This window comes from Urocitellus parryii, chromosome 15 (assembly GCF_045843805.1).
Source record: "Urocitellus parryii isolate mUroPar1 chromosome 15, mUroPar1.hap1, whole genome shotgun sequence".
NCBI classification, from domain to species: domain Eukaryota; kingdom Metazoa; phylum Chordata; class Mammalia; order Rodentia; family Sciuridae; genus Urocitellus; species Urocitellus parryii.
Window position 1 is genome coordinate 27,991,806 of NC_135545.1, and position 25,139 is coordinate 28,016,944.

The window sequence follows — 25,139 nt, forward strand, 5'->3', positions numbered from 1 at the left end:
CAAAATAAGCAAGATGGTCCTTGCTTATCTGGATACCACCTATCCCCCAAATTCCAACTCTCTGGATTAACTTCCTGAAATTAGAAAAGAATTTGTTAAAAACATGGTAGAGAAGATTGCTACTAGTTCATGAACATTCTTCCCTGCTAAGAAATTCTTGACTCTGGCTTTATTTTTTTTTTTCCTTTACAGAAATTAGAAAGATTTCTTTCTTTTTTTTTTTCTTTTCTTTTTTTTTTTTTGGTGGTGCTGGGGATTGAACCCAGGGCCTTGTGCAGGTGAGGCAAACACTCTACCCACTGAGCCACATCCCCAGCTTGACTCCCACTTCACACCCAATTTTAACAGGAATCAGTTTCATATTAAAAGTGGTTCGTTAGAGGTGAATTGATGTTAGGTGAAGTTCCTCGATGACAGCAGCAAGAAGGGACAACTGGCCGTGAGAGAGAACAGATGCAGCTTCAGAAAGAAGACACAGTGGCTCAGGAATTGGCCATGGCCACTTGGGGTAAGGGTGTCTGGCTTCACACTGGTTGGTGACCATGAGGACTTCGCTACAGTTATTTTACTGATGATAAGTTTGGAGTAATTTTGAGGAGAGGAGAAGCCTTCAAGCAGATTTACCTGGGCTTGAGTCCCATCCTTTCCAGCCCTGGGATCGTAGGGCAGTCCATTGACTTCACTGGAGCTTCCGTTTCTCCATTTCTGCATGATACATCCCTGAGGCAGATCTGGAGGACGGGAGACAATGATGTTTGTGAAGCATTTATCACAGTGGCTGGCACTAGTATTTTGCAATGGCATGTTCACAAAATATGATCAAAGTATGTTATATGCACATGCAAATAACAGTAAAAATGTTGCACTTTATAATTTCTGAAGCATTTTCATACTTGATCTCTCAATTGCTCCTCACAATGACCTTTCATCCATCCATCCATCCATCCATCCATCCATCCATCCATTCATCCATCCATCCACATTTCCAACTATAAATCCATCCATCCACATTTCCAACTATAAATCCATCCATCCATATATCTACCTATATATCCATCCATCCATCCACATTTCCAACTATAAATCCATCCATCCATATATCTACCTATATATCCATCTATCCATCCATCCATCCATCCATCCATCCATCCATATATACCCATATATCATCTATCCATCTGTCCATCCATCCATCCATCCATCCATCCATCCACATTTCCATTTATAAATCTATCCATCCATCTATCCACCCATATATCCATCTATCCATCTGTCCATCCATCCATCCATCCATCCATCCATCCACACATCCACCCATATATCCATCTATCCATCCATCCATCCTTCCACCCACCCTGTGATTGGCACTGGCTAGTTACATGGTAGTGGGCAAAACATAACAAAAAGTTTTCCCCCTTAAGAGCTTAGAGTCTGGTGGGAATACTGGGTCACAGACAGGTAAGGAGACAATCAAGTAGCTGTGTAAAAACTTCAGATTTTGTAAATAAACACGATGCTGAGAGAGAGAGATTCATGGGGAAGTCCTCGTTAGACAGTGGCCAGAGATTGCTTTGGTGGGAGGACCACATCTAAGCTGAAATCAGGGAGGGCAGCCATGGGCAGACTCAGGCAAGGGGGAGATACCTGGGATCCGCTGTAGAGAAGCTTGGTTGTCAACATGGCTTCCGTTCATTCACCAGCCACCTGTGGGGAGTCGCTGGAGGCCAGCCACACCATGAGCTTCTGCTTTCTCTTGGTGTCTGAGGAGCTCAAGGGGTTAAATGTGAGCTTAGATATGAGCTTAAACGTGAGCTCAAGGTCACAGGAAGGAAGTGGCCCACTCAGTATTGGAGCCCTGGCCACAATAGATGAGCCACTGCCAAGAGGTTAGGAGTGTCCTCTGACGTCTCCAAAATGACTTCTATAAAACTATAAAAGATTTCCATGACTTTGGCTAGAAAAAGGTGAATTTTGGCACCTAACAAGGGTAAACTATTTCACTGTCTAGCATGTTACCTGAGGGGAATAAATACCTCCCTGTGTCCAGCCAGGTCCAATATGGATGATGCATTGCTTCACAATTAGTCCCTTGTTGTGTGGGAGAAACAGAGGCCAAGAGAGACAGACGAGTTTTCTCAATCGTGTGGAGGACTCAGGGTGGGGCCTGCCATGGTCTGGAGGTGGTTGGTCTCCCAAAGATTCATGTGCTGAAGCTCGGTCCCCAGTGTGGCAATGTGGAGAGGGGGTGCCCTTAAGAGGCAGGACCTACTGCAAGGTCACTGGGTCATGGGGGTGCTGCCTTTGGAAGGGATTGACATGATTCTTGGGGAAGCCCAGTGAGTTCCCTCAAGTGACGGTTGTGACGAATGAGCCAGTCTGGCTCCTATGTGCTGACTTCCTCTCTCCCCACTGATCTCTCCCTCTCCTGGGCTTCCACCATGAAGCCTCGAACCATGAGGCCCTCACCAGAGGCTGAACTAATAGGGCTGCCCAATCTGAGACTTTCAGTCTCCAAAATTGTGAGCTAAAGAAACCTCTTCACTTTATAACCTACCCAGCCTCAGACATTTTGTTGTATTAACGGAAAACAGACCAATCCTTGGCCTCTTCCAATCATCAAGCCACAGCTCATCTATCCTGTTCCTGGAAATCCCAGAAGGTTAGCCTAACTCATGGCTCCTCCAAGGCAGCTTCTATGGCATGCTCCTTTGTGGGTTTTCCAACCCTGATGAGCCAGGTCATTTTGGTATTAGTGTTACAAAGTCCAGTAACCCTCATTCACGTCTTTTCTTCCAAGAACACTGCAATCTTGGATTATTTTTTTTTTAAAGAGAGAGTGAGAGAGGAGAGAGAGAGAGAGAGAGAGAGAGAGAAATTTTTTTTAATATTTATTTTTTAGTTCTCGGCGGACACAACATCTTTGTTGGTATGTGGTGCTGAGGATCGAACCCGGGCCGCACGCATGCCAGGCGAGCGCGCTACCGCTTGAGCCACATCCCCAGCCCTTGGATTATTGATAAGCCAGCTGCCCATTGACCTTTGGTGCTGCTGGTTACAATGTGGTTTCTGACTTTGCAACCAAAAATTTTCCAGAACAACTTGTGCTTTGGCCATTAATCTATAACCAGGCATTTCCCTGTTGATTTGGGGAGAACAACCACACGTACTCTCTGTGCAAAGGGCTAACGGTAAAGCAACATGACACGTACGTGTCTCTCTTGAGCGGCCTATGGATGTCAGCTGCTCCAGGTGGTTCCTAGCGTCTCCCGAGGTGCCCTGCTCTTTCCCTGGAGAGGACCCAGGGACAAAGACGTGGGAAAGGAGCTGTGGCCATGACCCCATCTGTCTCAGTCAATGCAGACCTGGGAGCAGGGCGGCCAAACTAGCGCGCTTCTGACATGCCCGGCTGAGTTCCAAGGCCAGAGAGCAAAGATGTCCCGACTTGGGGCTTGTTACGCGTCCACAGTTGGCATGCTTTGGTCTGACCGTGGCCTTCGGTCAGAGCAGCTGCCTGAGGCCCATCTCTGCAGGCCCCAGGCCTTCCCTCCCTCCTCTCGGACCAGGGACTCACATTCTGGAGGGCTTGGGAACGTGACTGGCGTGAACCCTCTGCCGGGCTCGAGTGGATGGGCACCGGGTCAGTAGTGAATGTGGCCCTTGGATAATCGAGGTGTTCGGGATGACATTTGGGTCTGTGGTGCAAATGCATGGTGGCTTAGGAGTCTGTCCTGCGGGGAGAGAGCGTCCTCACAGATCCTCAGAGCTTGTGAACACGGGTGTGACCTTTCTTTCCTGGGACAGTGGGCAGGCCACTTAAAGTGGACAATTGTGGCGCTTGCTGCTTAGTACTCCTGCGAGGATGAAACGCAGTAGCACACCCTTTTGCAGGTGGAGGAAATTGTAAGCAAATATGAATAAAGATTTTTATTTAAGGATCGAGGCCCCCAGTGTCCAGGTCCTAAGCCCCGCCTTGAAGGGCCAGCGGGTGAGGCCAGGTGGAGATGGCTGGGAGGCTCCTTGGATTTGCGCCTGTCTGGCTGCCTGGGGCCCTTGCAATGCAGAACCACCTGGAGGTCACAGCGGGGTACTGACCTGCAGAGTGAGGGGCCATGGTGGCCCTGGTCTACGTCCATGGTGACTCTATAGCAGGTTCTGCCCAGACCCAACCTGTGTCCTCTCAACCTTTAACCTGCGTTGCTCGGGGTTCCTTGCAGGCGGGTGGAACATGGACCTCCTTCTCTTTCCCTCGGACATCAAGGGAGGAAATGACAGCATCTAACCAGGTAGCATGTGTGCTGGTGTGTGCAAGTGCGTGCACACGCGTGTGCCCGTGTGTGGGTGGCGAGCAGGACACAGGGGCCGACCTCAGTCCCTGGGGATGGCAGCTGGTGGGGCAGCGGCCCCACCTCCTGGTCCTCCTGGGAGTTGAACCAGGTGTCTTCTGCAGGCCTCCTCAGGGGGTCCCGGTGGCACTGGGCCCAGTCACGCGTGGCCTCCCAGCACCCGGACACACTCCGTGCTGTTCCCCCTCCCTCCGTGTCTTGGTTTCTCTCTGCCTCCCTCCTGGGATCACTATCTGTCTCCAACTAGGGTCCCCTTCTGCAGAGTGACCCCAAAGCCTGCCGGAGTTTCTGGGATCCGGGTCCCCTCAGCTGAAGCCCCTGCACGGACCCTCCTGCGAGCCGTGCGCTGTCAGAGCCTCACTGTCCCGTCAGCTGCCCTCTGAGGAGACCCTGGGGCCTCACCCCACACCAGCACGTCCTGAGAGGGCCCCTCGCCCAGCCCAGGCCCTGTCCCCATGGAGCGAGGCCAAGGTGTGGCTGGCCGGGTTCTCCAGGGTTGGCACCAGCCACTCACAGACGGGCGGAGGCCATGTCCTCTGTGCCCTCAGCGGGCAGCAGGGCAAGCACTGAGGAAGCCGACCTTGTGCCGTCTTCATGGTGGAGACCAACAGGGAGCCGAGGTGGAGCACTGAGGGGACCCAGGCGGGGAGGAGGGTAGGCGCAGGCCAAGGAGGGAAAGGGTTGACTGGAGAGGCAGCAGGAGTTCCCGAGGGGTGGGCTGGGCTGGGGGAAAGCAAGAGAAGAGACGGATACTAGGTTTGGGCTTCCCAAGTGGGCTGGGCCTGCGGACGGTTGGTGGGAATGTAAATTAGAACAGCCACCGTGGAAAACAGTGTGGAGGCTCCCCAAAACAAGTGGAAACGGAGCTACCAGGCGACCTGTCAATCCCATTCCTGGGTGTGTGTCCAAAGGAAAAGAAATCAGTGTGCAAAGAGGTATCTGCTCTCCCAGGCTAATGGCTCACAATCGCCAAGACACGGAATCAATCTAAGTGTCCACCAGGGGAGGAGTGGATGAAGCGTGGTACATACACACAGTGGAATAGTACTCAGCATTAAAAAGGATAAACGGAGCCGGGCATGGGGGCACATGCCTGTAGTCTCAGAAACTTGGGAGGCTAAGACAGGAGGATCCCAAGTTAGAGACCAGCCATAGCATCTTAGCGAGGCCCTAAGCAACTCGGTGAGACCCTGTGTCAAAATAAAAAATACAAAAAGGGCTGGAATATGGCTCAGCGGTAAAGCCCCTGGGTTCAATCCCTAGTACCCAATCAATCAATGGATCAATGGAGAAAAGAAATACTATACAGCAAGATGGATGAGCCTGGAGGTTATCACATTAAGTAAAATGATTTAGGTTATGGAAAGACAGATATGACAAGATCTCACTTAGGTGTGGAATCCAAATTTGTCAAACTCAGAAACAGAGCAGAGGGGCATTTCCAGAGGCTGGGTGGAGGGGCGCTGGGGAAATGTTGGTCAAAGGACACACAATTTTAGTCAGGCAAGAGGAATAAGTTTAGGAGATCCATATAGGACGCTCTGACGTCCTATATGGTTAATAACAAGGTGCTGTATGTTTTTAAATTGCCGAGAGCAGGTTTTTGGTGTTCTCACCGGGCACACACAAACAGGCACCAATTATGTGAAGTGATTCATGCTAAAGAGCTTGAGTTAGCCCTGCATGCCATCAATAGGTACAAGTTGTCCTTGTCAACGAAAGACGAATGATAAGCCAGGCACGGTGGCACATGCCTATAATCCTAGTGTCTCGGGTGACTGAGGCAGGAGGATCCAGAGTTCCAAGCCAGCCTCAGCAATGGCGAGGCACTCAGCACCTCAGTGAGACCCTGTCTCTAAATAAAATACAAAATAGGGCTGGGGTGAGGCTCAGTGTTGGAGTGCCCCAAGTTCCATCCCTAGGCATCCCCCCCCCCCAAAAAAAGGTGCATAAACTCTGGAAAATAGTTTGTTGGTTCCTACAAAATTCCGAGGTGGAATGTGGGGCAAAGGCAGATGGGGCTAGGCACGTGTCAGAGGCGGAGTGGCAGAGCAGGTGGTTGACTCAGGGAGGCACGTGACACCCTGGGCCTCCCCGACTCCAGAGAGCAGCCCCCCGGAGATGAGCGGAAGGATGGGGATCTCTGACAGCCCATGTCCCTGACAGGCTCCGGGACCAGAGAACACAGCCCCTGACTTTGGGTGGATGCAGCCTCCCTGTGGGCTGTGTCCCCGGGAAACCTGGGTCACTGGAAGGAGAGGTGACGAGTGGGAGGTGACGTTACTGCTCACCCAGGAGCCATCTGCTCACTAATGCAAACAGCCTCGTCTGTCAGGACGGGCGAGGAAAAATGACCGGGCCACCCTGCGGCGTAGCCCGGGGAGAGGGGTCCCTGGCCCCGTGAGGTAATCCCTCCGATGATGTATGGTCGGGAGGAGGGTGGGGTTAATGGTCTTCAGCGGGACCCAGGAGTAAAACCCAGTAATTTCATAATACAGGGTGTGATGGATGAAGGCGTGTTAATATCAGGAGTATACATTAAGGGAAATGATCTCGCTGGCATACTAAATGGCAAAATAAAAGCACTTTTAGAAACTTCCATGATTAATCGGTCTGCCCTTTTAGTTCTGTACCATGATAAAGTAAAGCTCACTTCTCCTCGTCACCTCCCAGGCAATCCCTCTACGGCTCCCCGGCCCTCTGAGGACCCCCGGGAGGCCGGCCAGGGGCCAGAGCCCAGACCTGCCTGCCGCCTGGGAGAGGCTTGTGCATCATTTTCCAGGGGTTCAGAAACCACCATTTCACAAAGTTCAAAAATATCGTGGGCAAAGCCCTTGGAAATCGGGAGGGGGGCAGACAGAGTCTGGGAATGTGTGCTGTGACCTTGCAGCCTCGTTTGGATCTCAGCTCCTCTACTTACTAGCTGCCTGGTCTTGGGCAAGGTATAGAACCTCTTTATGTCTAGGTTCCTCATCTAACAAATGGGGATGTAAGGACCCCACTTCATGGGGTTAGAGGGATATGGCAATCACTCATAGGTATTTACTAGGTGTTGTGCACTGTGCATGCACGTCCAGGGCTTAGAATACCCTCTGTCACGTAGCAAGTGTTCAGTAGATTGTAACTTCTGATGTGATGACTCTATCAATATCACTCAGCACCTCGAGAGGCAGCCGCCATTAACCTTCCCATTTCACAGGTAGGAAAAGTTGAGGCACGGAGAGTTAAGTAAACGGTAGAAGCTCCTATTAAAGGGAAAGTTTGGAATTCAAGGCAGACAGGCTGAGCTCCGAGCCTTGATCCAATGGGCTCCCCACTCCAGCCCCTGGCTCTGTCTCCTTGGGAGAAAATGGCTGCTTTGGTCCTTTTCAGAGGTGATGACTCTAGAACCAGAGAAGAAAGAGCCTCTGAGTCTGCGCTCAGACACGCCCCACACACACTGGACTCTGTTTTTGTTCTTGGGAAACCTCGAGGAAGCGGGCTCCCCACCATCACAGATCCCCAGTGTGGAGGAGCCCACTTGTGACGTGACGTTGTGACCGGGAGTCCCAGGACAAAGCGCAGCAGGCGAGCCACCTGCCCGAGTCCCTCCACCTCCCAGGGACGTGATGAGACCTGAAACAACCAGGAATGGCTGCCAGGGAGGATCAAGGATCCCGCCTTCCAGCCACCCTCCTCCTGCCGCGGGAGGACAGAGCACATCCGTCTGTCCTGAGCAGAGAAGGCTGCGGGAGGCGCAGGCTTGTGACCGGCTCTACCCTCCCAGGCCCTCGCTCCCTGACCAGCACCATGGGACCTTCGTGCAGGGGGCTCCACCTGCTGGGATGCCATGTCTCCTTCTTCAATCATCCTGTGCCACACTCTCGGGGCCCTCCTTCTGCGTGGGCCACCTGGAACGCAGTAATGACACAGCAGGGCTGATCCTGGTCCCTGTGGGAGTCAACAGACTGACTCCTTCATTCTGGGACATTCAGGGTGTGGGGGGGACTCCCAGTCCCACCAAGGCTGGGCCAATGAACCAGGCAGGTCAGACGGGATGCCAAAGCGTGCGGTGTGGACACCTGGGCCCTGTTTATATCAGGTGTCCGCTGCTCACACCCAGCCACGGCCACCATGTTGGAATGGGGGGCTGCTGGGCCTACCTTCTACTTTTTCTAGAGAATGTGAGAATATGGAATTTTTTTTCTTTGAAATTTTTCCTGATTTTTAAAATACTAGCAACTAATTGAAAAAAAAAAAAAAAGGTTTAACAACATCCAGGTCACAGGGAACCCACTGGCCAGGCAATCTGGACCATAGCACCCCCGGGAGCACTCTCTGGTGCAGTGGATTCGCTCCCACCATTGCTAGTGGGTTGACAGGACCTTTGCTTGTGTCACGCGCTCACAAGTATGTACTGATCGCCTTCATCTAATTTAAACACTTTCCCAAAGAAGACGTCATTTGTTGCTCACAGTAGCCCAGGGGAGGCTGTCCCCTGGTGTTCCCTCAGTGATCCAGGACACAGGTCCAGGCAGAGAACTACACCACAGCTTGACTGTTCATTTCCCACTTTTACAAATCTCCTAGGAGTGCTAAACCAAGGAAAGGAGACGAGAAGAGCAACCTGGTCTCTTTCGTGGTTAGTGTGCACCCACGAACGGATGAACGAGTGAAGGAATGAATAAATGAATGCATACAAGCTGCTGTGCAGTCTTTGCCTTGGCTGAGAAGCCATGAGCCCTTGAAAGCAAATCTATCACCTCTAAATTCCAGGCCTGTGGAGTAGAGAAAGAAAAATAAGGAGCCCGTCGTCTGAATGAGCTTCCCTGAAGAATATGGAAGACGGGCGGATTGTACAGCGGACAAATATAGCATGGGGAGACTATGAACTTGTGGTCTCAAACTGCATTTAATTATTGTGACATTTTAGACTTTGTAGGAAATAACAGCACCGAAGTGTGACTTTCAAATTAGCATTTGGAAGTGTCTGTGAGGTAGGTGAGGGTTTTAAGAAACTGTGGGGGTTTTGAGCCTAAAATTATATGACATGTATTCGCCACCACAAAAATTAGGTTGATCGGTTATTGTCGACATTTGTCAGCTGGGGAGAAGAATGGCAATTAGGTTCATCCCCACTACAAGCAGATTCAAGATATATATATATATATATATATATATATATATATATATATATATATTTTTTTTTTTTTTTTCAAAGGACAGGCACATCTTGAGCGCTCTCTCCTCTGTGCCTTGACCTATGGCTGTTGATGAGGCTGAACCCGAAATGCAAAATCTGAAGGAAGAGCCATTTCGCCTTGTTATAGGACAACGTCGGCGATGCTTCCTCAACCCCTTAATTCATTTCTTATAGTTTTTCTTGTCACATCCAGTTGCTTTATAGCTTACTAACTTGCAAGTTATAGTTGTAATTTATGGTCAGAATTGAGTGGTAGCAAATCAAGGAATATTTCCATTGATTACCCTAAATTGTCTAATCTCCTGTATGTTTTTAGAACTTGATTGGGTGGTATTTACTGATTGCCTTCATCTAATTTAAAAATCAATCAATAGCAACAATGAGGGCTGGGGGATAAATTGAGTCTAATGCAGCAAATATCCATCAGCAGCGGTCTCTGCACCATCGCATCTGTGGGCGGTTTTAATACATAAACCCCGCAAACGGCTTGGAGCTGGGCACCCGGGAGAGAGGTTCTGGAAATTCCCGCTGGCGTCTCGGGGCCTCTCGTATTGTCTATTTAGGGTGATTGCCCTCTGCTAAAGCAAACATATTTCACTACAATAAAGCTGTAGCCAAGGAGATAAAAACGGGATCTGATTGCATTTCAAGGCTGGCTAGTCCATCTTCTCCCCCCACACCCTGTGAGGATATTAATGGGAATTAACATAACTCCAGGCTTTCCTTGTTAACTGTCTGCACTATCCCAGAGAGAAACAGTCACACACTCACGCGTTAATTCATGCCTTTGACACCCAAGTGAATCGGTTTTTATATCCATCCAAGGCTTTCTGGGCATTTGCCGAGCGCCACGCATGGACCAGGGGCATTTGGATCCCTTATATCTTCAGGCCGACTCTGGGAGACTGTTGGTTCCATTGCACAGATGAACCACTGAGGCACGGCTTGGTGAGTGCCCTGGTGGCCCAGATGGCGTGGAAAGCTGAACCTGCAGGCTGCCCACCACAGCCTTGTTCTGAATGCAGGACACCCCCCCACCCCCGCCCCCGGAAAAAACAAAGGGAACCAAGCCCATGTCCCCTGAGGAGTCACATACTGTGGGTGACCAAACCTGTGCTGAATTCATCATAAGACGAAGCAGGAGGAAATAGTGTTGCGATTGTCATGTGAATACCAGTTATGGGCCATAAGGAGGTAAAGAGAATAAATTTTCACTTAGGAACGGAAGAGTTGGAAATATCAGATCAGGTGCTTTTTTTTTTTTTTCACTTTCTAGAGATAATTGGACCCCACTTACAAAAAAAAATTTTTTTCAGGCTCCCCAGCAAGCGCAGTATTTGTTTGTATGAATTTCTTTGTATTGATATGCTACCCAGCTGAGCCCCACCCCCTTTTGGACCTGGGTCTAGCGATTGGACCTGGCTTCCCCTGCCACACCCCTCATCCTGGAGAAAGGCTCTGGAGGTCGGCACGCTCAACCTGTGGTTCATGTGGGCCAGCCCTCCCATGCGACAGTCAACCCTGAGGAGTGTCGGAGGCGGGAGTTTAGGAAGACTCTAGCTTGCCCCTTCCTTACGGGATGAGTTCCCCACTAAATAAAAGCAAAATCTGGAATGTGGTCAGATCCCACCACTGGGCCGTGGACCCTTCTTACCTTGATCCCTGAGAGGCTCAAGCCGTCTTGGTGACTGTGTGAGTGACTGAGGTTTTCTCTGCCACTGGGCTCTGTTCTGTAGACTCGGGGACAGCTGGCCATGCTTTCCTGGAACCCTCAGTGACAGGGGTGAAGTACTTGAAGTTTGCTCTTTTCCTTTATGCCCAAGAGGTCCCCTTGGCTGAGGCCACTGGCCATTGCAATACCTCTTCTCCTCCTCCTTCTTCCACGGTAAGGAAGACTTTATGTCTTAGCAGGGCCCAGGGTAGTGCCCACCACCACCAGCCTCCCCGGAAGCCAAGTGTGGCCAGATGAATCTCGTTTCTGAAATGGTCTTTGTGAACGTTCTTTCAGGAAGAGTAGGTAGGCCACCGAAGAACACGTGTGCAAGTGTGAGCAGCAGCTTTCTTCGTGATTATCAAACAACTGGACACCGCTAAGATGTTTCCATGATAGAATGACCTTGATCTCTGTGGTCTTCCTCCCCCAAACTCAGTCTAATGGTGGGGAAGACATCAGACAGATTCCCACGGAGGGGCATTCTGTGAAACACCTGACTCAGTACGCCTCCAGATTGGGGAGGCTATCCAAAATATATTAGGACAGTCTGAGAAATTGTCACAGTTAAGAAGAGCCAAAGGAGGGGGGGATGAAGAAATGTGACGTGGTAGGGTGAGATCCTGGACGAGAGAAAAGAGAAACGTAAAGTTAAAACCTAAGCAAACCTCATAAGGTATGGACTTTAATTAAAAATTTATCAATACCGGTTCGTTAATTTTGAGCAATGAACCCCACTGATGTAAGATGTCAATAACAGGGGAACTGAATCGCAGGTACCGGGTCTCTCTGTACGAGCATCACGTTTATTTTGTACAACTATATTGTCTGAAAAAATATTAAAAAGGAAAAAAGATTGGGCATGCATCCTTCGTCCCAGTCTCTTCTGCCGTTTCCTCCACGTTTCTTCCTGGATCATGGCTCTGCTGGCTGCCATCTTGGAACATGGGGACAAGTGGCCTGCATGACCCTAAAGATTGGGGAGCAGTGAGCTGGAAGGAAGCTGGGTCCCTGAGGACTCGGTGCAGCTGAGCAGCCGCACCAGGCCCTGTTGGCCGACTTTCCGGCTTTTATGTAGAAGCGAGATAAAGCCTGATCTCGTGGAGCTCTTGTTATTTTAGGTCTGTGTTTCTCACAGTCAAATCCCGGCTTCACGGACACTGCCCTTCGCTTGTTTTTCTTCAGGACACAGGGCCCCAGGGTGGACATCCAGGCTACTCTGGGGACAGGGGGGTGCAGGGCGCCTCCCCCTACCTCTTCCTGCCCGAGCAGCCACGAGGCCCTTCTGTGTGACGTGCAGTGGGGACACTGTGGCCCTGAGGTATTGGCCTCAAGGTTCTCCAGTTCTGGGGGACTCCATCGACCACAGGGGCTTCTCCCTTTCACAGATGCACAAAATCCGAGCTGCGGTCACTCACTCGGCCGGGGTAACCAACACCTGAAGAGAGGAAGAGTCCTGGCATCTTGGAGCTGGGGAGGAGTCTTTGCCTCTATATCGTCACCTGTCCACGTACCAGCCACTTCTGGACTGGTTTCTGGAAGTCCTAGGGGCTCCACAGAAGTGAGGGTTGTTGAAAGGGGGCTTGATCAGAGAGGTGTGGCGAGGTGGGCAAAGCCCGGTGTCTCCAGCGTCCTGGTGAGGCAGGGCAGCGGCGCTGGTCGATGTCACAATTACTTTGCTTTTCTGTTCTTTTAATGCTGGGTTTGGAAGCTGGACCTGGTGCATGCTAGGGAAGCACTCTACCATTGAGCTACCCACTAGCCCCACTGAGAATTTATTTTTTTAAAGTTTTATCTGATGATAAAAATAACAAAAATGTGTAAGTGACAATGTGCACGATTCATCACACTCATTATTCAATGTTGATGCTCCAAGTAGTTTTATTGAGCACCTACTATGCCCCCAGCCCTGTGCCAGGCTCCCTTCCTGTGTTATTTCATGGAATGCCCACCACCAACAGGCAAGGTCACCTTCCTGCTCTTGCCCAGCATCACCATCAGGTGTGGACACTTTGGGGCTGAGGAGCTTGTCCATTACCTGGACATCTGTCATGGAGAGGCGTGCCCATCACTTACACAGACTCACCCCCAAGACGTCGGGGTGGGCATCCTTTTTAAAAAATTGAAAGGAGGCCATTACCCTCATTAGGCCCACCTGAGAGAGCCCCTCTGGATGATGGAAGAGGTCTCTCTGTCTGGCCTCCTCCTTGGCGGGTCATTAGTTAAAAGGGGAGTGGGGGTGGAGCGGGGGTGCTGGGGCGGCAGGCGGGGTCTGGACCACAGGGCTCCCTTTGGAGAAAGGAGCCAGAGACAAATGATTCGAGTCTGAATTCCATATACACCGGAGATTGCTTATCGATCCACATCAGAATATGCGGGCTGGCCCCGGGGACCGGCCGAGTATTTTCCCAGGGAGTTAATAACGTGGCAGCTGAGCTGTCTTGTCCAATTCACTGAAGCCAGGTCTCTAATCAGGGCCGAGTTTCTTATTTTGAGGATTCTTGCCACTTGTGTGAGCTGCCTCCCTTCCACTCTGCTGGCTCCTGCCGGTGATTGAAATGACAGCCCACGGATGGGAAGGCTAATCAAATTGTTTATTATCGACCTAAATCAATATGTATAGATTGTCGAAACATCACTGTCACGCCGCCAAAAAGTCATACTAATAATTCCCTGCCTGCAGATGTCATCCAGCCGCCATTTCTCCAACTTGAATTACATCTGAATTTAGGGGAGTAAAACAATTAGAACGGAGGCGGCCTCCAGGAGAGCGGGTGACGGGGCTCTGCCTGAGAAGCGAGTTTACACAATCCAGCGGCTCTGCATTAGGCATTAATGACGAAATGTCACTTTGGTCTGTTTCAATAGAGTCCTCAGCTGGGGAGGGAATCAGAAATCCACTTGGGGAAGCGAGTGGGAAGGATCTAGGGGAGGGTCCTCTGGGGGGGTGACAGGCTGTGCTCTGCAGGGGTGAGTGGGAGCATGGACAGTCAGGACATGGGGGGGGGCTGGGCCATACCAGGAGACTGAGAGCAAAGGAGCCCAGGCCCAAGTTCTGGGCCATCTGAGGAATTGTCTTGTGGAGACAGCATGGAGGTGACGTTGGCCACGTGCCACATTTTCCCTCCCTATTGAGTGGCTGAGTATGGCTTCACTTCTTTCCAGAGGACAGTTGAGCAGGGGGAAGGGGCTGAAAACCACAGTATCTAGTACTAGTCGGGCACCATGCATGTGTTGTCTCCAGAACCGCCGCTGCTGGCCAATGTGAATCTTGTTAAGAACTGGCTAAAGGGACTTGTGTCAGTTTTACATTACTGTAACAAATAATGACGTTAATAGGCTTATGTATGTAAAAAGGTTTATTCTGTTCCAGTCCATGACAGTTTGGCTCCGTGGCCTTGGACTTGTAGTGAGACGGCACATCATGGTGGGAGCATGTGAGGGAACAAAACCGCTCACCTCATGGCCAGGGAGCGCAACAGAAGGGGAAGGCATGGGCCCCGCTATCCCTTTTATGGACACACCCCCAAAGACCTAAAGACCTCCCATTAGGCCTCACCTCCAAAGGTTCTGCCCCTCCTCACAGCACCACCTGGAGACTAACCCATAACACGTGGGACTCAGGGGACATTCCAGATCTGAACTGTCACAGCCCTCTTCCAGATGGATGCATTAGAGAAGGTACCCATCTGGGTGGGTACAAGCTCATGGGTACAAGGCCCAGCCCATCAGGATTCTGGGTTACAGCCTCCTCACTGGGGAACGGGCACCTGTGTGCACCACATGGTGGAGCAGGAGCCTGTCCACACCCCTCTGCGGGCTCCCTAGGGAGCTTATTCAGCCCTCATCGCAACCCCATGGAGCTGGTGGGTCATTTCACTGCCATTTCCATGGGGAGACCCAGGCACCATGACGGTAGATGATTTGCCCAAGGTCATGGCCGGCATGTGACAGCACCAGGTTTTGAACTCTGGCAATTTGCCGCCAAATCCTGGTGTCTAGCCAGGCTGTGCCCGGTCAGGGCTGGCTGACGGGGATTTGCTAAGGGGGCAATGGCGAGGGCTGCCTGGGGTCCCCTCCTTCCTTCCTCCGTCAGCTCCCCGCCCGCCCGGGAGGTGCCAGCACTCACCCGATGACCAGCTACAGCTTCAGGCCACCGAGTGAGCACCCAGTTTTCTCTCTCCCTCACCAGGCTGTGGCAAGAGGGCCAGCCCCTGGGGTGGCCTTTTCTGCAGGCACAACAGGGCCCCGCAGGCTCAGGTGGCTCCCCACTCCCTGGAGCCTGGGGTGCTCCCAGAGCTGCTGGAGCCACCCCCAGGGGAGGAGGACTGTCCCAGCCTCTCCGGGCCCCTTTGGGAGCATACCACTTGTTTCCTGCAGGGGCCCACAGGAAATAGGACCCCCTGGGCCTGTCCCTTTGTGCTCCTGTGTTGTACTAACCAGAGTACAAAGGCCAAGGGCCGCCAGGGGGAAAGGCGGGGGAGGAGTCTACCTGGGGTTGCACTGCTGGCACATCCTCTGTGACACCTTCTGGTCTGCAGAGCTGTGAGGGAGTACCTTTCTGTGATTTTAAGCCACCTGGTTAGGGGTATTTTGTTACAGCAGCCCTAAGATGTCACAGCACAGAGAAACCCCCAATAGAGCCTCGTCTGTGTCTGTCTGCCCCCACCCCTCACTGAACCTGGACACCATGTCCAAATTCCCTCTTCGCCCCTCGGAGGGACCTCTGCTGGAACATGCTGTCTTCGCAAGGGGCCTGTGGGAGGAAGAACCCAGCCATGGGAGACAACCTTGCTGTGTCTTTGGGGGACACTGCTCTTCCTCTTCCTCGCCATGACTGCCACATAGAGGGGGGAGGTGGCAGCAGACAGGCCACATGCCCTGAAGCTCACTAGGACCTTGTGAGTAGGCCAGGTTGCTGGTGCCACTAGAGATGGAACCCAGGGCTTCAGACATGCCAAGCTGCGTCCACTGCCCCTCTCCACATCGCAAGAAGCAACCCCGAGGGGCCGGTTTCCCCTGCCCGGCTCAAGAAGATTCCAGAACACATGTTTTTAATAAAACCTAGAAAACTCCTCTCCACAGCTTCTTTACCCAGTGTAGCCCAAAGAGGCAGGAGGGGAATTTCGAACTCCAGAGTCTCCTGAGAACACTTTGCAATTCCACAGACTTTCAGGTTCAAGTGGATTCCAAACTTGGCAAGCACATTTCTCCTTGTCCCTAGAGAGAGAGAAAGAAAAAAAAAAGCCACCAGCAAAAATACATTACACTGGGCATTATATTTCTGTGACGGAAATAACTCATTTTCATGACACACTATAATAATAGCAAATTATGGTACACAATGAATCCATTCTCATTAAAGTCTGTATGGAGAAAAGCAAAGAATACAAAATGTATACAATTGTTTAAAGGAAAAATGCCATGTAATATAAAAGATACTCTAATCGCTATTTCTAATTACAAAGAAGAGAAAATCACTAAAAAATTTTTACAGCATCTAATTACCAAAAAAAAAAAGAAGGAAAAAATTCAGAGCCACAAAATAACTCTCCAAAAAATTAATAACGATGAAGGAGAACTTAAAATGACTGTAGTTTTTCCAAAATGGCTCTTCTGCCTATTGAATGTACAGGGAGCAGTTGGCAGAGCTGTATGTGACATTGGCTTTCAAAGGGGTTCCTTGGCTTAGGTGTGGAGAGACCCTCTTTATGTCAGGTTTCCCGCCGGGCACACAGGTGGCCTCATTCCATCCTCAGGCAACCCCGGACGTTAGGCATGGCTGTCCTCCTGTATCCTCGGGGAAACGGAGGCCCAGAGAGATTCTGTGGCTGACTCAACATCAAGGGTAAGTTCACACTGTGGCCAACCCACAACGGTTCAATGTGTGCCTACTGTTCTGGGGTCATCGTAAACCACCCCACTGCCATCCTTAATGAATCAGTCTATAGACCCAACCACGGTGGCTCAGTCAAGGGTGCTAGGAGTCAGGACTGGCACATGGGACCACGGCTTTCAGGTCTAGAACTTTTGTGCTATGGAGGTGGTCATCCTAGAAGGCCCTCTCAAGTGCATGACAAGGCTGGGGACATAGCTCAGTTGGTAGAGTGCTTGCCTCACATGCACAAGGCCCTGGGTTCAATCCCCAGCAACACACACACACACACACACACACACAACCCAACTGCATGACAAGGCAAAACACTGCCCAATCTTTCTTAAGCAAGCTTATTTGACACCACCAGCTGAAATGTCCCAGGTGAGGACAGTAGGGATGGAGAGCTGCGGGTGGGCCTGGGCCATGCTTTACACAGGATCCCCACGACTTGGAGGTTGGGGGCTGCAGAATTCCGAGCTCAGGCAATTGGGTGGGACCCGGAAGGGAGCTGTGGGAATGGCAGGGGGAGCTGGCTTGGGAAGGGGGGGCCCTGGAGAGAGATGTGGATGTAGAGTCTGAGGGTTCAGCCCTTTATGCAGCTTCTCCATTTGGATGTCTAAAAGGCAGCTTGAACTTGTGCCAAACAGGACTCTGGAGTCACCGTTCCACACGTCACCATGAACCTGCCCTTGCCCTTTGGCCCTGATGTCAGTAAATGGCCACATAATTCTGCCAGCTACCTAGGTCAAAAGACCAGCGTCCGCCAACAGTGACCTCCTGCCTTCACTCCTGTTAGTCCATTGGAATGGAATCAGCTCTTCCTTCCGGTGCATCCTGAAGGCAGCCCCTCTCCCCTGCTGGACTCTCCCCTCCCGGTCCACACTGTGGCTTCTGCGTCCTGGGTGGTCTTCTGGTGGCTTCCATCTCAACCCTCTGGAGTCTTTTCTGCCAATAGAAAGTGGAATGATATTTTAATCAGATGAGGTCGTGACCCTGTTCAAAGCTATTCCCCAGCTTCCTGTACCAACTTGTGTCCCTCCAAAAGACAGGTGGAAGTCATAACCCCAGGACCTCCAAATATCACCTTATTTGCTACTTGGTACCTTTCTGTGGTTTTAAGCCACCCGGTTAGTGGCATTTTGTTACAGCAACCCCAAGAAACTCACAGGCCCAGAATAAAACCTGAAGTCCTGCCCGGGTGGATAAGGCCCTCACCACTGGCCGACTGCCTGAGCGCAGCCCCTGCCATGCCCTCCTCCCTCGGTCAAGCACAGGCCTCCTAGACCAGCTGTCCTTGCCTGGGCTCCTGGGCTCCTGCAGGGACAGCTCCCCTCCCGGGCCCCTTGTCCCCAGGGCCGGCACTCTCACCCCTCTACTCTGCGCTCTCGCCCAGCTCCTCTGTCTAAACCGGCTCACGGTCCTGACGAAGGTTCACTGGGCTTTTTCCCCATTTCCACAGGGAGGATCACTGTCCCAGGATTTGAATGGATATTTTTAAAGTTTTGCAAAACATGAAACATAAGCTCCTGAACACAGTGGCTCTGCCTGCCTGGATGTGGCATGGGCAAGGATAACCCTGCAAATGCTGGGACTATGTGCATCATCCCGTTACCCCTCACCACCACAGAGATGATTGTATTCAATCCCCACACAACACTACTCATGCTCCCATTTCAAAGATGGGAAAACTGAAGCACAGAGAAGTTGAGGGACTTGTTCAAGATCACACAGCTAGTAATAGATGGTAGAGTTGGAGTAAAAGCCAGCTAAGCTAGGATGCCCTGCCCTTCCCTACACCTGCAGCTTACTCTGGGACCATGAAGGACGTGGCTTATGGTGTCATAGCAGCACCTGCCATGATACCTCTCCCTTAAATCCTCAAATTTAAAAAAAAAAAATCTAGCATTTTTCCTCTCCTTTATATTTCCATCTGCATGGGAATCTCCCTAGGGTCTCACAAAGGACTGGGATTTAGTCAAGGGGTTCTGATGACATACGGGGACAGAGTTGGACAGCCTTAGGCCAGGGGGCAGCTCTGTGACAGGAGGACCATGGAGATGGGTCCCTTCTATCCTCTATCGTTAGTTCTCCAGCCCCTGTTTTTCTCTGTCTCCTAGCTCAGAATCTTGGACGGACAGACCAGAGGATTACCTGGGCCGAGACTCCTCTTACCAAGCAGGAAACTGGAGGCCAGAGGATGACATGTCTTTTAACCGCTATGTGCCTTTAACGTGGTGGAGTTTCTCTGTGGATCTTATTTTTGCCAAAGAACTATTAGGCAGCCAGTGATCATCTCACCATGAGAGAGGTGACCTGGTAGATCATCTGGGCCCACCCAGGGTCTGCCTGGCTTCCACAGGCTTCTCGGGTCTTTCCCTTTTGGACTGTGAATCCCCGAGAGCAGGGCTGGGGTCCTCCCTAGAGATGCTCCCCACCATCTCATGTCAAGGGCAGCGTGCCTTCCCCCGGACTTGGCATTCACTGTTTGCAGCCTGAAAGCCACCCCCTCTGGCGAAGCCCCCCCCCCCAATCTCGCAGACCTCTGAATCCCACGAACCCCACCATCTCATCCCATCGCAGCTTCCTCTCCACCTCCCGCCCTGGGCGATGACCTGGCCTCCCCTCGCCAACCTGCGTGTTTCTGCAAGATGACACTGTAGCTTGCTCACCGCTTGGTGACAAAATATTGTTTTACAGTGATAAGCATCTAGTAAGACAATATTTGGAAAGTTATTATCTCAAAGTCTCTGGTTGAGGACATGGAATGATATCACCCCAAACCAGATCGACTCTGTTTGCAGCCAGCAAATGGGGGTGCCTGGGGACAAGACATAGGAGATATGGGGGGGCTTGATCTTCCAGTGATTTGCCGTGGATTGGTCCCCACATGGCTGAGTACGGCCTATTCGGAACCCGAAGCGGAAGCCATGCCACTGAGAGGCAGGGGTGTCAGGACACAGGGACGGGGAGAATTCGAGCGTGGAGGCTTGGGTAACGAGAGCCCAGTGATTAGTGAATTTCTTCTGAGGGCGGAGGCTGTTGCTACTGCCTGCTTCCCGCTGGGGAGGTCGCTGCTCTTAATGACAAAGGCCATGTCTCTTTTGTCCATGGTCAACAAGTGCTCTGGGCTCCAACTCCAGAGAAGGTCCAGCCATGGGGATCTGAGACCTTTTCCCTGTCACCTCATCCCCAGGCAAGAACAGAGTGCCACTATTGGTCACCTGCCTTAGAGGGTCCAGTGATGGCTGTCTCAATGCTGGGTTTCCCCAACTCAGCACGACTGACGCTTGGGTTGGTGGCTGTGGTGGGGGGCTGTCCTGTGTCCTGTAGGACATCTAAGTAGCATCACCAGCCTCTACTCAGCAGATGCCAGTAGCTCTTTCCCCCTTTCCAAGTTGTGACAAGCAAAAGTGCTTTTAGACTTTGAAATGTCCCCTGGGGGCGAGTGGAGTGGGCAAAATACCCCGCAATTGAGGACCACCGGTGTTACGGTTGGGATATGAGGGTCCCCCAAAGCTCCTGTGAATGGAGTCAAAGGTAAAGTGATGAGATTATGAGAGCTGATTATGGTGATGACCTAATCAGTCCATCCTCGTTCAAACGGACTGACCGGGAGATGACCGTAGGCAGGTGGGACATGGCTGGAGGAGGGGGGTGCCTGGGAGCACCTGCTGGAAGGGTGCATCTTCCTTGTGGCCCTGCCCACCTTGCTTCCTGACCCCGCCCTGAGCTGGGCAGCTTTCCTCTATGGGCCCTTTCCCCATGATGAGCTGCCTCTCCCTGGGTCCAGAGCAGTAGAGCTGGCTGTCCACGGACTGAGACCTCTGGGACCATGAGCCCCACAGAAACCTTTCCTCCTCAGAGTTGTTCTTGTTGGGATTTTGGTCACAGCAAGCGAAATGCAACTAGAAGAATTTCTATAGAAAGCACATTTATTCCCACGACCCCATCTGAATAGTACAAAATTCTGACCATGCATCTGCACAAACACCGCCTTCCCTTCTACATGGTATGTTCGCAGAGGCGGAGTGAAATATATTATCTGTGGCTATTCTTACAAATAAAGTTTTATTGGCACACCGTCATGCTTACCCACTTATACATGGTCTGTGACTGCCTTCGTGCTAGAAAGACAGAGGGGAGTAGCTGCCACAGAGGTGGTACATCCTCTCTGGCTCCTTCCAGAACAGTAGCCTAACCCATTTCTCTGTGTGTAATACTTAAAGATTCGATTACACAGTAATATTTGAAAGGCAATATTTCAAACAAAAGATAGAAATAAAATCTCATTTTATAGGTAAAATACTTAAAAATATCCAGAAAATTGGCAAATTCATTTGCATCAGGTCTATGGCGGAGACGTCACTAGAATCAGTGCTTTTGACACCCCACCCCATTAAACGCTTTCCCCAGAGCTGCATTTTAACGTTTCACAGCTACTGGACCTGCCTCTGGGAGACTTTGGGAATGCCACAGGCTCCATGGGCTGGTGGAGAGGGGGACCAGCCTCGCCCACCTCTGCTTCTGGCAGGATGGGCTGGAGGGGGCGAGGGCTGCTGCAGATCCACGTCTGCTCACATGGTCAGGGGACACAGCCAATGAGCGGACAGCCCAGAAGCCCTGGGTCCTATGGAAGCTGCCAAGGTCAGGCTGACCTGGGTCAGGCCTTGGGAAGAGCAACGACTCTGCTCACAAACATAAGGCCCTTGGGAAGAGGTTCACATGGGGTGAACTATCAAAGTTGCTCTCTATCCAAGTAGGAGACTGGTAAATCCTGCCGGCAGCTGGTGAGAGATGGCCCAGGGGGATGTGGGGGTGGGTGGAGTGGGCCGAGCTGTGGAGCCATCCTGGAGCAGGGAGTCCACACCATGTCCCAGGAGCAGGCTGGGCGCCTAAGGTGCATTCCCTCTTAATCCTCGAAAGAAACCCTTGCCCTCGGCATGAAGCCACAACACCATCATCTTTCCCATTTCACAGTGAGGAAATTGAGGTGAAGGGGTTGAATAATTTCCTAAAAGTGGAGCTGGAATCTGAGCCCTGCTTTGGAACTGGGAGACGGGAGTGTGCTGAGACACTTTAATTCCTGGATGACATGAGCACTGGTGCATTATGGTGTTCTCTAAGAATTTGGGCCCCACACCTTCCACTTCGCTGCACAGGTTATAGGAAGATGGTAGCTCCTCAGGTTTCAGCTCCCAAGCGGTAAGGGACTCTGCTGCCAATTTCTCACCCAACAGAAACCAAACAAGGTCTTCTTCAGGGATTATGTAAAGGAGCATACTTCTAATGGGGTGTGGCTCCTTCCCTAGCGATTTTTCTAGACTAAGACAAAGTGAAAACAAACTATGGGAACAATAAGTCGGGGAGATGCACCCTCTACATCTACTAGCAGTGGGTGACACACGTGCGCGAGCACACACACACACACACACACACACACACACGTATGGGCCGGGGATGTGGATCAGTGGTTAAGCACCCCTGGGTTCAATCCCTGGCACTAAAACAACAATAACAACAAAAACACAAACATATTAATGAACAGAAGTTCAGGGTACCCGCAGATACTCCCATCTGCTCGTGGGTGGTGTCAGTTCTCATCGTTGCCCAACCCATCAGTCTCTCCCTCCCACCAAGTAACCCCGGAGCCTGCTGGGAGTTCATGGAAGGTGTGTGTGTCGGGGGAGAGTGTCACCTGAAGATGCCTTGGACAAGGAGGCAGGGACAGAGGCCTGTCTGCAGCAGTCAGCAGGAGACCAGGGCAGAAGAAGTGGCGTATGTTTTTAGCTGGGGAGGGGTAATGTTCTCAAGTTGCCCACCCCCCCCCCCAAAAAAAAAGTGAATTCAGACTTTTATTTGGAACAAGTCTCTTTAAAAAGAGATGACAGTTCATTAACCTAGTACAGGAAGTGCGTGGACATGAAGAAAACTGTGAAGCTCACACACACACACACACACACACACTAGCACGAGAGCACAAGTTTGGGGTACACTGTTGTCCATCAGGGTATACAGGACAGTTCAGCGAGAGGAAGCCAGTCTAGGAGTTCCTCAAACAGAGTGTGGTAAAACAGGATTCTGGCTCTTTCAAGTGGTTTCGTGGGTAATGAAGTTTGATCGGGGCCCAACAAATTGCCTTTGTGCACAGAAGACTGTGGAGAAGAACGTATTAGGCCCCGGAAGCTTTGCCCTCGGTGAAGAACGATAACTTGATGGGGCTGTGGTTTTCCAGCCCCCACGACCCTTTCCTTTCCTGCATTAGGCACCTTCTCCCAGCCAAAAAGAAAAAAAACAGGGGGAACATTTGCATTTTGCCTATTTCGCTGGAAACCTGCTCCTGCACTGTATCATAACTCCCAGTAACGGCCCCTTCCTGTGGTTCAGAGATCTTTTAGAAGCCTATTTTAGGCATTTGATTATTGCCTGACTAATAATAGGGACTCTCTTTGTCAAGGAGCAGACAGGAGGATAGAGTGTAAATCGCAGCGTATAATTGCTCAGTGACTGCCACTGGAAATTCCTAGTTACTGGGGTAGGAGAGAGTCTCTTGGAGAGGTGCAAGAAGCTATTTTCTCATGTAGTAATAATTAGGCTGCAAGGAAGCAAGCAGAGAAACCCACCCAGAAGGCAAACAGGGAAAAGGAATAAATAAAAATGGAATAAAGACAAAAAGGGGAAAGTGGGGAGGGTTCTGAAATACCTGTTGGGGTCCTTCGTACTGCCCTGGGGAAGAAGTTCAGTGAAAATCCGGGAGGATCTCAGAGTCTGGAGATTGTGGCTTGGGTGGTCCGTCACCAGCAGCTGCAGAATAATGCACAAGAGCTGAGCAATGAGCCTGGGGTCCCCATGAGAACTCAGAGAAAACACCCTCAGCGCGCACGCGCGTGCACACACATACGCACACATAACTAGAAGGCTCTGGAATGGACCCATTGGGATCAAAATCATTCAACATCCAGGACAACTTTCTGGGGACCAAGCCAGGAGGAAACCCCAACAGTCCCGTCACTGCTCCAGATCTTATTATTGTCTGACTAATAACAGGGTCTCTTTTGGCCAAAGGACAGGAAGATATAGTGTAAATCATAGCCTATAATTGCTCAGTCACTGCCATTGAAAATTCCTAGTTCCTACTCTAAGATTTCATCTCATGCCAGTCAGAATGGCAGTTATCAAGTATATAGACAACAATAAGTGCTGGCGAGGATGTGGGGGAAAAGGCACTCATTCATTGCTGGTGGGACTGCAAATTGGTGCAATCACTCTGGAAAGCAGGAAGGAGATTCCTTAGAAAACTTGGAATGGAACCACCATTTGACCAAGTGATACCACTCCTTGGTCTATACCCAAAGGACTTAAAATCATCATACTATAGTAACTCAGCCACACCAATGTTTATAGCAGCTCAATTCACAATAAATAAACTATGGAACCAACCTAGATGACCTTCAATAGATTGCTAGATAAAGAAACTGTGGTATACATATACAATGGAATATTACTCAGCATTAAAAGAGCGTAAAATTATGGCATTTGCAGGTAAATGGATGGAGTTGGAGAATATCATGCTAAGTGAAGTCAGCCAATCCCCAAAAACCAAAGGCCGATTGTTCTGATAAGTGGATCCTGATCCAAAATGGGGGGGACATGGGAAAAATGGAGGAACTTTGATGGGGCAAAGGGGAGGGATGGCTGGAGATGGGGTGTGGGGTAGGAAAGATGGTGGAATCGTTACCCCAGGTATATGAATGACTGCACATAGGGTACAATGCTACATTGTGTACAACCAGAGAGATGTAAAGTTGTGTTGCAATTGTGTACAGTGAATCAAAATGCATTCTGCTGTCCTATATACCTAATTAAAAGAAATTAAAAAAATAAAGAAAAAGAAAAGTCCTAGTTCCTGGAGTAGGAGAGTGTCTCTCTGAGGTGCGAGAAGCTATTGTTTCATGTAATAGTAAGGAGGCTGTGAGGGAGCCTAACTCCAGCCCGGTCACAGCCCTGGGTCTCATCTGTAGGACTCAT

At 50.8% G+C, this 25,139-nt stretch overlaps 1 non-coding gene across 1 annotated transcript; it reads right to left on the reverse strand.

The window, feature by feature from the left end:
* Positions 1-241: 241 nt before the first annotated feature.
* Positions 242-314, reverse strand: Trnav-cac (transfer RNA valine (anticodon CAC)). The gene has a single exon. It is a non-coding gene; the product is annotated as a tRNA-Val (tRNA).
* Between the last annotated feature and the right edge of the window lie 24,825 nt (positions 315-25,139).